The 12,759-nt window shown below is 33.4% G+C and overlaps 1 pseudogene; it reads right to left on the bottom strand.

The window, feature by feature from the left end:
• Positions 1–5,427: 5,427 nt before the first annotated feature.
• On the bottom strand, positions 5,428–12,157 carry LOC124534936 (annotated as a pseudogene).
• Between the last annotated feature and the right edge of the window lie 602 nt (positions 12,158–12,759).

Below are 12,759 nucleotides of genomic sequence, written 5' to 3'. Positions count from 1 at the left end.
TAAGAACAACACAATGTGTGTGTGTGTGTGTGTGTGTGTGTGTATGTGTGAGTGTGTGTGTGTGTGTGTGTGTGTATCGATTATAGATACACACAAATAACTAATTTTTCGGAATAAAGGGCTGTTATTAAGGATGAATAAAATACTCAGTCTACGTTTTTATATTTAAAACAGTAGATATACTTTGATTTGAATTGAAAGCCATTGAAATATTAGTATAGCTATAACAAGCATTGCGATCTCTTGCGTTCACCGATGTACCTATATATGTATACAAAGCATATTTATAATTTAAAGTTGATAACCACCAAGATAAGCTACGCTAACGTGGAATGGAATCCTAATGAATTGTTTTTATTTCAGTCTATTCAACGCGATTTTCGTTCGAGATTTTTTTCTCAGTCGAATCTTGTTAAAATTCCCGACGGATTTCTCGGTGTCCATCGTTCTGGTTTCACAATCATTTTATTCAATTTTATGATTTTCACTTCACTTTATGAATTTAAAACACCTACAAAGATTTTTAATAAGCTTGAGAAAAAATTAAATTTATAGCATTATGTAATCAAAATGAAAATGACTCAAGTAAATTAACTTAATTAAATAAAACATAGACTACCTAAACATGTACTGTATTGAACCAGTATTTTTATGGTATAGGTTGGCAGAAGAGCATATGGGCCACCTGACGGTAAGTGGTCACCATCACCCATAGATAATGACGCTGTAAGAAATATTAACTATTCCTTACATCGTCAAGATGCTATGTCCCTTGTGTCTGCAGTTACTCTGGCTCATTCACCCTTCAAACCGGAACACAACAATACTAAATACTGTTATATGGCGGTAGAATAACTGATGAGAAGGTGGTACTTATATACGTACTATCAAAAATCTATATGAAATCAAAGAATACTAATTTAACATGTTTTTAACTCTTTACTGATCTCTTTTAACTTTTTTTTAATCTAGGCGATTATTCAGACGTTTATAAACCGATGAAACGCAACGCTCATAAGATCTCCTCAAATAAAATATTCCTTACCTTTTACTTACTATTATGAATTATATTTACGTCATTGTACAATGAAAACCAATGTGTGCTTCTCGACGGACCACAACGGAATAGCCGATTGCGCTCACCTTGATTTCCTATAAAGTTTATTTTAGTCAAATCAACAACTATAAAGTATACTTTTACAAAGGAAATGAAATTATCAAACCAATATTTATTTCATACAAAATGACTACTATTGCTTTTTCGATACTGGATACCGAATATTGCAGGTGCATTGCCGGCCGTTAAGTAACTAGGTTTTTTTCTTAAAGGTTAATTCTCTTCTTGATATTTACTCACACAAGCGCGCACTATTCATTAGTATGGGCTCGTACAAATAAGTATCACACCACACCTACTTACAATTCGTGAGCATTGAGGCATATATGTACAATGTACAGTAAGTAAGTAAGTAAGTAAGTAAGTATTCTTTATTGTACACCAAAGAATAAATAAATTATACAGTAATTGCACAACTTGATCTAAATGTACAATTGGCGGCTATATCGCTAAGCAGCGATCTCTGCCAGGCAACCGTGTTACGTAGGACATAGTAATCAGTAATTAAACGTTTCAGGTGTACATATATAAGAGAAAAACATACTTATACGAAATTAAACATATACATAGTAAACGTAAATATACTATATTCAATATATAATAAGCTATATGTATAATTTGTACTACACTTTAAATATGACTATAGGTAACATGAAATAATAAATTTAAAATATAAAATATAAGCCAGATACATCGCAGAGTAGGAGTTTAGAATAAATAGAAAAATAAAAATAATAAATATTAAGGAAACAGGTAGACAAAATTTAAGGGGGATAGAAGTTTGCTTTTAATAGCCGTTTGAATGTTGCTAGGGATTGAGCACGCCTTATGGTAAGTGGTAAGGAATTCCAGAGCCGTACAGCTTCCACAGAAAAGGATTTAGAATAGAAGGTTGTATTGTGGGAGGGGATTTTTAAAATGAGGTTATCGTTAGAGCGAAGAGAGCGACAATGAGTGTCACTCAGGAATTCAAAGCGCTTTTTAAGGTATAAGGGAGAGGTAGGATTAAATAGGATATTGTATAATAGGGAAAGAATGTGAGTATTCCTGCGAAGGCGGATTGAGGGCCACTTGAGTTTTTCGCGAAATTCTGAAACATGGTCATATTTACGAAGTCCAAATATGAACCGTATACAAAGATTTTGGATGCGTTCAAGTTTATTAAGCAATTCCTCACTTAAATTGGGATAACAGGTATCAGCGTAATCGAGAATCGGTAGCAGGAGAGATTGTGCAAGCACAATTTTAGTTGGTATCGGTAGAAAATTTCGCAATCTGCGAAGAGATCCGATAGATACAAACACTTTCCTGCTCACCTCGCTTACTTGGGGGGTCCAGGTCAGAAATCTATCAAAAACAACACCTAGATTTTTTACAGTTTCACTGTATGGAACAAGTGTTCCATCAACAATTATATTAGGCAAATTGGGCCAATCAATGCGGGCAACTAGTTTTTGACTGCCGATTATAATTGCCTGTGTTTTTAAAGGGTTAACTCTAAGTCCATGTGATTTACTCCAAAGTACAATCGATTCAAGGTCTTTATTTAATGATTGTATTGTTTGAGGCAAATCAATTAATTTTGACTGTTTATATATTTGGAGATCGTCGGCATACAGGTGATAGAGAGAAGATAATTGAGAAGTAATGCAATTTATGAAAATAGAAAAAAGGAGAGGAGACAACACGCCACCTTGCGGAACACCGGCCTTGATCGTGCACCAATTGGAAAAGGAATCATCGACACGAATTCGTTGCCGGCGACCGCAAAGATAATTTTGAAACCAGTCAATCACTTCAGGAGATATGTTAAGAGAGCATAATGTAGCTAGTAAGAGCTCGTGGTCAACATTGTTAAAGGCATTGCTAAAATCTAGTAAGATCAACGCTGTTAGACATTGATTATCCATAGCAAGGCGTATATCCTCGGTAATTTTGACTAAAGCAGTAGTCGTACTATGACCTTTTCGGAAACCAGATTGAAAAGGGTTAAGGAGGTTTTGTCTAGATAGGAAAAGGTTTAATTGTCGATGCACAATACGTTCAAATACTTTAGATAGGAAAGGAAGTATGGAAATAGGACGGTAATCGGAAAAGCGGGAGGGATTTGATTTTTTAGGTAAGGGAATAACTTGGGCATCTTTCCAGGAAGAGGGAAATGATCCTGTAGAAATGGAGTAATTGAATATACTTCTAATAATAGGAACTAGGATGTCCATGATAGGGATGATCATCTTACGACTAATGGAGTCAGTACCGATAGAATCAGAGTTCACCTCTACAATACCTCTCTCAACATCACTATCAGTGATATGACAAAAAATGAAAGCTGGATCATTAGAAGTGGGTAAAGCTAGAATTTGATTTTTAATATTTAATTTCGTGGCATCATCGATAGAGCAAGAAGACGAGAAGTGCTGATTAAGCTGATTCAAATCAATGTTACTAGGATGATTATTATGACGTGCTTTCCCAACTCCAATAGATTTAAGAAATTTCCAAACTCGGCCAGTATCTTCTTCGTCGAGTATTGATTTATGAATGTGGCGTCGTTGTTTATCTCTACACAACCTGTTGCAACGGTTCCGAATATTTTTATAACTGATTCTATTTTCGTCAGAACTATCGGCCTTGTATTTTGATTTAGCAATGTTTTTTTTGTGTTGCAATGTTTTAATGTCCTGCGTAAGCCAGGGAGCAGGAAGATGCCTAAGCCGAACAGGTCGAATAGGGGCATGTTTGTCATATAATTGTATTAGAATTGTGTTGAAATTTGCCACTCGGTTATCAATATTACAATCAGTGACAACATCACTCCAATCAATTTTTAAAGCATCCTCCCTTAAATGCTCCAAATTCATACCACTAAAATTGCGCTGCAGAAGGATTCTCGATTTAGCTTTAGGGGGGCGTATTCTGTAGGAAAGATAAATCAAATCATGATAGGAGAAGGCTTCAGCAGAGCATTGGCCATGCTTAGCGACATAATCTGTGGAAGAAACAAGAATAAGATCTAGAAGAGACGGGGTACAGTTAGGGAAACAGTGAGTTGCAGAAAGAGGGAGTATATGAATGTTGGCAGATTGGACTAGTGATCTTAGCCGAGAAGAGCGAGAGTCAGATTTTAAAAGGCACGTATTAAAATCTCCCATTATAATGGAATGTTGATACAGTGGAATATACTGGTCTAGAAGGGATTCAAAGGTAGTAAAATAGTCAATCATTGAATTGGGGCTATAAAACACACCGAGTAAAATTTTAACTTTCGAAAATGCTAGTTCAATGATTAAATATTCTACTCCTGGTGTTGCTTGAGCCCTAGACGTGCCAATGATCGTAAAGGACAGGTGGGAGCGAAGATAAATAGCAACGCCTCCACCAGTACGATTAGGACGATCATTCCGAATAAGTTGGAAACCAGGGAGAACATAAGATGAAGAGGACAAACATGGTTTAAGCCATGATTCTGATATCAGAATAGCATGGATATTCCTGTTATCAAAAGAAGTTAACATATCTGGATAATGTGCAGGAATACTCTGAGCATTGATGTGTATAATATTAAAGTTTTTTAATACATCCGAGAAAACAGAATCAAATGTTTCATTAAGAGTGGGAAGACTGTGAAAGCTACAGTTTGTGCTCAATTCATTAGACGAAGACACTGAGAAAAAAGAATCATCGAGGCTTATATCTTGACATGTCATCGAAAGAAAGAAAAAATATATTTATATATAATAACTAAAAATAATAATTACAATAAATAATAAATATATAAAAAAAAATTATAAAGTGTACAATGTCCCACCAGCAACAAAGTCCTGTTATAATAACCTTAAAGTTACAGGTTTGTAGTTATACAACAACATATAACAAAAAAAGAAGACACAAAATATTACTAAACGAGTCAAAAAACCCACTCAAAAAATAAACAAAAAGAAATTAAAAAAAAAATAATTAAAATATAATAATTTACGCCGATTATGTTATATCTATAGTACTACAGTTATCACTTATAATATAGGTAATAAGTTATTTTTGTTAAAATTCATTTTTTTTAAAACTAAGATTACATACAAAACAATGATAAACTAAAATGACGAAAACAGAACTGAACACCTTACTACAAGTTATTTATTATAGCAAGGTCATCCAAAGGTAAGATATACAAAAAAAAAAAAATAGTACTAAAAAACAAAAAAGAGAAAAAAAAATATAAAAGAAAAAAGTAATAAAAATTAAAATTACATCATAATTACTTTAGTTAAAAAATACAGACCAAAACAATTAAAAACAATTATAAACGAGTGCAATATCAGTACATTGAAATAAAAATAAAAATATCTAATAATAAAATAACAACAACAAGAAATAGTAAATTAGCGCTAATCTATGGCATTATAATATGCGTGAAGTTCGTTTATATTGTGCGCGCTCAGATAAGACTTGTTTACTCGTTTACATTAAAAATTGTAAGTGGGTAGAAATTTAATAAATTTACTACGTTGAAGCTATATTTTAAACAACAGTTATAAATGTTTATTTTATACAGCATTAGAGTACAGTAGTGAAATGCGAAAAAGTGCAGTTGAATTTGAATAATTTAGTGACAGAGTACCAGATAGTTATTTCTTAACCGCTCTTCTTGTACGAGAAATGGGAAGCCTTGTCTCAGGGCTCCTTACCACCGTTCCTGGGCTCAGGGCTGGGGAACCCTCCTCGACTGCAGACCTCGACGCAACAGGAATAAGTTCCAGATCACCCCGACACTCTACTTGGTGGCGAACTCCGTCTGGGCTGATGATGTACACATATCCATCGCGGGTCCAGCAGTTGGTGACGCCAAAGCGCTTCCGGGCTTCAAGAAATAACTCGTGCCGAGGCTTAGTTAAATACTCTGACTGTGTGATGCCCGTGCCCTTCAACTTTGTTTTGGCATACCATACTGTAAGCCTATAAAGTATTTTAAATATAATATTTATAAATAATCATTAAATGTTATATAACTTCTAGCTGTTGAGCTATATTCAGTCACAGAATTATATTAATGTAATGAATACTTTTTGGTTTGACATTTTTATAAATAAAAGTAGAAATAGAATATTATTACATTTGACATGGGAATTGTTAATCTGCCTTTAAATACGGAAGATAATGGATGATTGTAAAGAAAACTGTAAAAATAAATATTGTAAACCATATTAAATATTGATAATTATTTGATGTTCCTGTTTATCTGAAGCTGGGTCTACAGCTTCAGAAGTGGGATAAAAGAAAAATAATACTATTTTTCTTTCCACGCCAAGGACGTACATCGTGAATAAAGGGTGCGTGCGCGATTTCATTAATTTATTTTATTTTAATATAATATATTTTTATTTATTAAGCTAATCAAAACACTATAATTAATTATTATTATTGTTATTTTTTTTTCCTTTCTTGCGAGGTAACTAAATGTACACACACGGGCCGTAACCAATCGCTAGTTGCTAAGTAACTTGAGCTAAGTAAGGGTATAAGCAGATGAGATGGATGAAGTCGTAAGGAACTCGCGGGAAAACAGTTCACCCCACCTCAGCCAAACCAAAGCCAAGCGTCTGAATCTGCGTTATCCACCCAGCAATGAGGGATGATACCATGAAGGGATGTCTGTCTCCATAAAGCAGTTTTTTTTTGTTCACGTCAGTAATCCGTTATTATTTTTACATATTAATTACTTTTCGTTTTTATTGTTTTACTCTTTACTCTCTCTTAACCCAAGAATGACAAAATATATATCATTTAAAAAAGATAATTACTTATGCAAACGTGTTGGTATGCTGGTAAAATAAAATATTAATATGACATTCACCGCATATGTGCTTTGATTAAATGTCTGTATTTATTTTGATTTTGGTTAATTTTTTTTTATGTAAGCGGTGTCTAAGCTTAAATTTGTTAGTTTCAGTTTCGTGACCATGGATGATTGAGATGATAATCAATGTCTAAGCGCAGCCTATGGTAGGTCTAGTGCAGGCTCAGGAAAACCCAGGTTTAAGGGTCAGAGTCGGAAAGCACTAGACTTAAGGCATGTTTCAGTTTTGTTGACCATGAATGATTGAGATGATAATCAATGTCTAAGCGCAGCCTATGGTAGGTCTAGTGCAGACTCAGGAAAACCCAGGTTTAAGGGTCAGAGTCAGAAAGCACTAGACTTAAGGCATGGTGCGTCTAGCTATGTGAGCTGGTCATAAGAACCCAATTTTAAGAGTCAAGTCTGGAGAAAAGGAGATTATTATTCAGAACAAACGAGGATATTGAGTGCGCCATACACAGTTGTAGTGTAGTAAACAACCTAGCGGAGAGCGTTAGGTTATAAGTAATCAACGTGGCGGAGGCCGTCAGGTTGGAAATGTACTTTAATGGTGGAATGATATGAACAAATCTGTAGGTGTTTCATGAGGTTGGTTGATTAGCGCTGTATTTCTTGGATGTGACGATGCAAACAGATGCAAAGAAGTAAAAATAAGAGCAGAGTACAAGAAGATGAAGTTAATCATATAATACTCTTTATATTGCACTGAGAAATTTTACATCGTAGTTTTATACATGAAATTTTTGTTTACAATGGCGGGCTTATTTCTAAAAGAAATTTATTCCAACCAACTCACAGCTGTAAGAGATAGTGTTATAGAGCAGGTATAAATAGTGTAACATTAAATACTCTTAGTAATATTATATAACAGAAACATTAATTTTAAATTTAAAGCGAGACATAGAGAAAAAAAAATAAACATTTTTTTTGAGTTACTCAGGTGAGCCGTGATCGTCTACTTCTATGCGACATAAAAATAACAACTGGTAGTGAAGCTATATTAGATTTTTTTTTGTCGATATTGCAGTCGGACAAGAGTTCATATAAGTTAAAATTAACATTCAGTAACAATTAATTAAATTGCTCGAATCATTCCCAATACGCTAAGACTATGCTAAATTTTTGACTGAAATGATGTCTAAGATTTAAAATTATATATTTTAAATAAATGTTGTCTAAGCCGGTTAAGAACACAGAACCTCTTAAACAGTATTAATATGCTAAGATGAATTTGTTAAATTTATGGAAGTTAGGTTCTAGATTGTTTACTGCATGGTGTTAAAGATGACGATTGTGCTTTGAGATGCTATGAGGATTGGTGTGCAGGCTGCACTGTTCTCAGATCCAGAATAGGCCCTGAAATATTTTAGAACCGTTAGAGTTGAGCAAGACAAAGCTGCAAAATATACGAGTCTAACGACGACGAGTTTTTAAATTAGATACAAAATATATATGTTACAACTGTAATGAATAAGATTACCCGAGGTTCAAGTTCAGCAATCTTTTTCCGAAGTGTTTTATCTGCGAGAGAAGATCAGATCACATACCCATTCATTGCATTAGAAATATAAATAACATGATGTATGAAAGATTTAAATTTCAGATAGTACTAAAAAGAGGTCGCTCAATTAAGTAATTCGCACTGCTAAGTATATAAATTCTATGAAAGTAAATAATTATTCGTCCTTCATCATTTATATTCAGGAAGTCTAGTGTTCTCTCGTTGGGTCAATAAAGACCAAGAATTTTAATTTCATAAATTAAAGTACCATTCTGAAGAGCTCAAACACATTTTGGATTCATATAATGTGACGTTTGGTGAAATACAGAAAAACGATAGTTTAAATTATAACGAAAAATTGATAACAGATTAGATTAACGATTTAGATAACTGAAATGGAAAAAAAAAATGTTTTGGTTTCTCGAGTAACACATTTCGTTTTAGTAATTTCAATTATCAGGCAATAATTTATTGACATCTTTAGACCTAGCCTCAAGATTATTATCATATAATTACTTTCATTAATACCCGAAGAGTAAGAGATTTATACAAGACGGCTTTCGTAACATCCGAAGTACGAATTCAATCGAATGCCTTTTGGTTTTGATGGAAATGCGCCATCGGTTTTTCAATGCATTATGCATGAATATTGATGGAAACAAAAAAATGAAATTCGCCATAATTTACATAGACTAGATGTCTCCGAAGGACTATAGTGCTTGGAAAGGTTTTGGAACTGCTTAAAATAGGTGCTCTTACACTAAGATTAAGTGCCATTTCTTTCTAGAAATCATCAACTCCTTTGGGTACGAAGTGACTTATGATGAAATTCAACCTAGTACGTATAAAGATGAGGTTATAGCCAAGTTTCTAAAGCCCAGCAATGAGTATGAGTTGAGACAATTTTAGTGATCTTATGGATATTTTAAGCGTTTCGTTGAAATTATGCTTTAAGGGCTGCTCTGCCAACAGATTTACTAATAAAAGATTTCAAATGTTCCGGGACTGATAAGTCAAGATTATTCGATAGAACAAAAGAAATATCAATAGAAAGACCTACAACATCTATAAAAATAAAAGCACTATATAACCCAAATGCTGAAACTCAACTTCATATGGATGCTAGTAATGAAGGGTTAAGTGATATACTACTTGAGACAAATATGAATGGGGTTTTCAAAAGTGTATCTTATTTTAATAGAAAAAAACGAAACTGAGGAACATTGAGGAACGTAAACTACATTCATATGATATTGAAACATTAAATGTGTTTGCTTCATTAAATCAATTGTGTTTATATCTTATTGGTATTGCATTTAAATACGCTGCGAATAACTTTGATTAAACACGATTTAATATCACAAATTGCTAGATGGTGGATTTAGCTTCCAGGGGTTTATCGTGCCTTCTATTACCGACCAGGTTCGCGCATGTCTCGTGTCGACGCACTTAGTCGCAACTCAGTTGGGGACCATGAATCAGAAGATTTTACTGATGATGAACCTGCCTTTGACATGTCGCAGTCGCCGTCAAAAATAATAAGAAACCTGGATTGCAACTGTACAATCTGCTAATGAGAAAATACGATAATTCGAGACTTTCTATCTTCTTCTGGTACATAACAAATAAAAGATATTAAATAAATACAAATTAAAGTATAACCGTGTATACAGAATCATCAAGGAAATCAAGTTATTTTTATTTTATTTTATTACATTTTTGTTATAGTTAATAAGTTCACAAAATTCGACACGAAAAGACACGAAGTTTGAAGATGAGATGAGAAGAAGAAGATGTGATATTTTAAAGACCATATTGTGTAATATAATTTTGGTGTTTCAACAAGGCTCATTGCCGATAATGGAACAAGCTTTACCAGCAGCGTCTTAATGAATTAACAAAATTTTATGATGTGCAACACAAAGTAAATACAGAAGCAACTCCTAGAGCGAATGGTCGGGTGGAGAGGTTTAAATGTTCTTACTACTTTGAATCATGGAATGATAACATTTCAATCATTCAGTTACTACTTCAGGACTAAATATGAAGACATATACGGTTGTATATGGTCCTAAAACAAGTTATAAAGTATCAGTGTCACAACATATAAAGATATTGTTCCCAACGATATATATACATATATGTCTCTGAGGATGCTGTGTTATCGCGTAAAAATAACCATCGCTACGAAGCCATCATTGCAGTAGACAAAATACAGCCTAGGTTAAATTTTCCTAGAGGTTTTGTAAGTCGTTCAGAAGAAAATTATTCTGACGAAGAATAATATAATAATAATAAGTTCATATCTAATACGAGTACATACTAGAAGACATTTTTAACTTTGCCGTTTCGTAAATTCAAATCGTTTGTAAAAAAATACAATATAAAAAAGGGCATATTATTCGATACAAGATTTTATAGATGATAAAAAAAGCGTGGAGATAATACCTGTTGACTTCCAGGCAGGATATATTACATAAATGTATTTTTTTTTTAAAATGACTTTCTTGCCGATTCTTCTCGGTATAATCTACTTTCCAAACTGTTGGTAGTTTCACTTAATCATTAAATGACGATTCAAAAGTGCTTGTAAAAGCCCACTTGAAGAAAGTTTATTTTGATTGATCGATTGAGAAGGAATATTTCAAAATAATTTAAAAGATACCTCTACCAAGTTTAATATCTGATAGCATTTGTAACAAAGAACTTAGTAAATGTTAAGCATTAATTTAAAAATTTATAATATTTTATGTTGAATTAATAAGAAAGAAATAGGACAAAAAAAATTAGAAAGGGATACGCGAGTAGATTTTAATTATTATGTTTTATTTTTAAGAAATTGTAAACTTGTAGCCGGGAGCGAAGGGACTCGCTCTCAGCAGGAAGGCCGAGCTGTAAGCCTATAAAGTATTTTAAATATAATATTTATAAATAATCATTAAATGTTATATAACTTCTAGCTGTTGAGCTATATTCAGTCACAGAATTATATTAATGTAATGAATACTTTTTGGTTTGACATTTTTATAAATAAAAGTAGAAATAGAATATTATTACATTTGACATGGGAATTGTTAATCTGCCTTTAAATACGGAAGATAATGGATGATTGTAAAGAAAACTGTAAAAATAAATATTGTAAACCATATTAAATATTGATAATTATTTGATGTTCCTGTTTATCTGAAGCTGGGTCTACAATACTTTGTTGCGAACCACGACATCAGTGAACTTAACCACAACGGGCCTTGGTTTTTTTGTCGGTGAGCGACCCAAACGATACGTCGTTTTTATACTGGAGCTGGAAAAGTTCGGCAAATCTAGATGCTCAGCGAAAACAGACACAACCCGTGAATTAAGGTTTTCCGTCTTCATCTCGGGGATACCGTGCAAGAGCAGCACTTTGCGCCTTCTTCGCATCTCCTGACGATCCAATTCCGTTCTAAGGAATTCAACCTGATGTTGTAAGGTGTTCAACGTGGCTATGATAAAAATTTTAAAAGCTTCAAAATCAGCAGCAATGGATTAAGTGGTCGCAGCAATTTTGCTACTCGAGTTCTTCTGTAGTTCGTGCTGGAACTCGTTCATTCTAGTGTGAAACATCTCAGACATAGCAGAGAAAGACTGTTTTAATGAGTCCATTCTTTGTCTTCTAACAGTCACTTTTTGAATTTTGAATCGTAGTAAAAATACAGTGATTATATCAGTGAAAAAATAAGGAGTATATCTTGCTGGCAGGTATTGTAACTCACATGTACATAATTTGGATGAAATAAATAAATAAATCCCAAATTGCTTATTATTTTAAAATAAAAGATCGAATTAGTGTGTTACTTATTTGACACCTGTCAACTGACGACGGGGTCACAGTCGGGGTTCGTCACCTTAAGATCTCATATCGTGTGCTCAATGTGAGCGATAATCTGCTTTACAGATCGAGAGTGACATATTACGTCGCAATGATTTCATGTTTAGTTTTAAAAAGTACTAAGAGCTTACGAGTTGATAAAGGAATTAATTTGAAACCTGACGAAGGTTTTCTTACTAAAAAACTGAGCTGTACTAGCAAATGACGGTAGTTATAGATAATTCAGGTCAGCGTAAATAAATTGTGTTCGAAACAAGGCGCCTGCTAAACGATAACGAGTCGTGAATTTGCTCTTGAAAAAATGTAATTGTTCCTTTTACAGTGAAATGAATCAGTTAGTTTGACGTCTGTACTATTTTGGATACGTCCTTATGTAAATAAAATATTTATACTTAGAAAAAAAAAACACATGCACTATG

The sequence above is a fragment of the Vanessa cardui genome, chromosome 13 (assembly GCF_905220365.1).
Source record: "Vanessa cardui chromosome 13, ilVanCard2.1, whole genome shotgun sequence".
Lineage (NCBI taxonomy): Eukaryota > Metazoa > Arthropoda > Insecta > Lepidoptera > Nymphalidae > Vanessa > Vanessa cardui.
The sequence above is the reverse complement of the archived record's forward strand: the minus strand, read 5'-3'. Positions and strand labels throughout refer to the sequence as shown.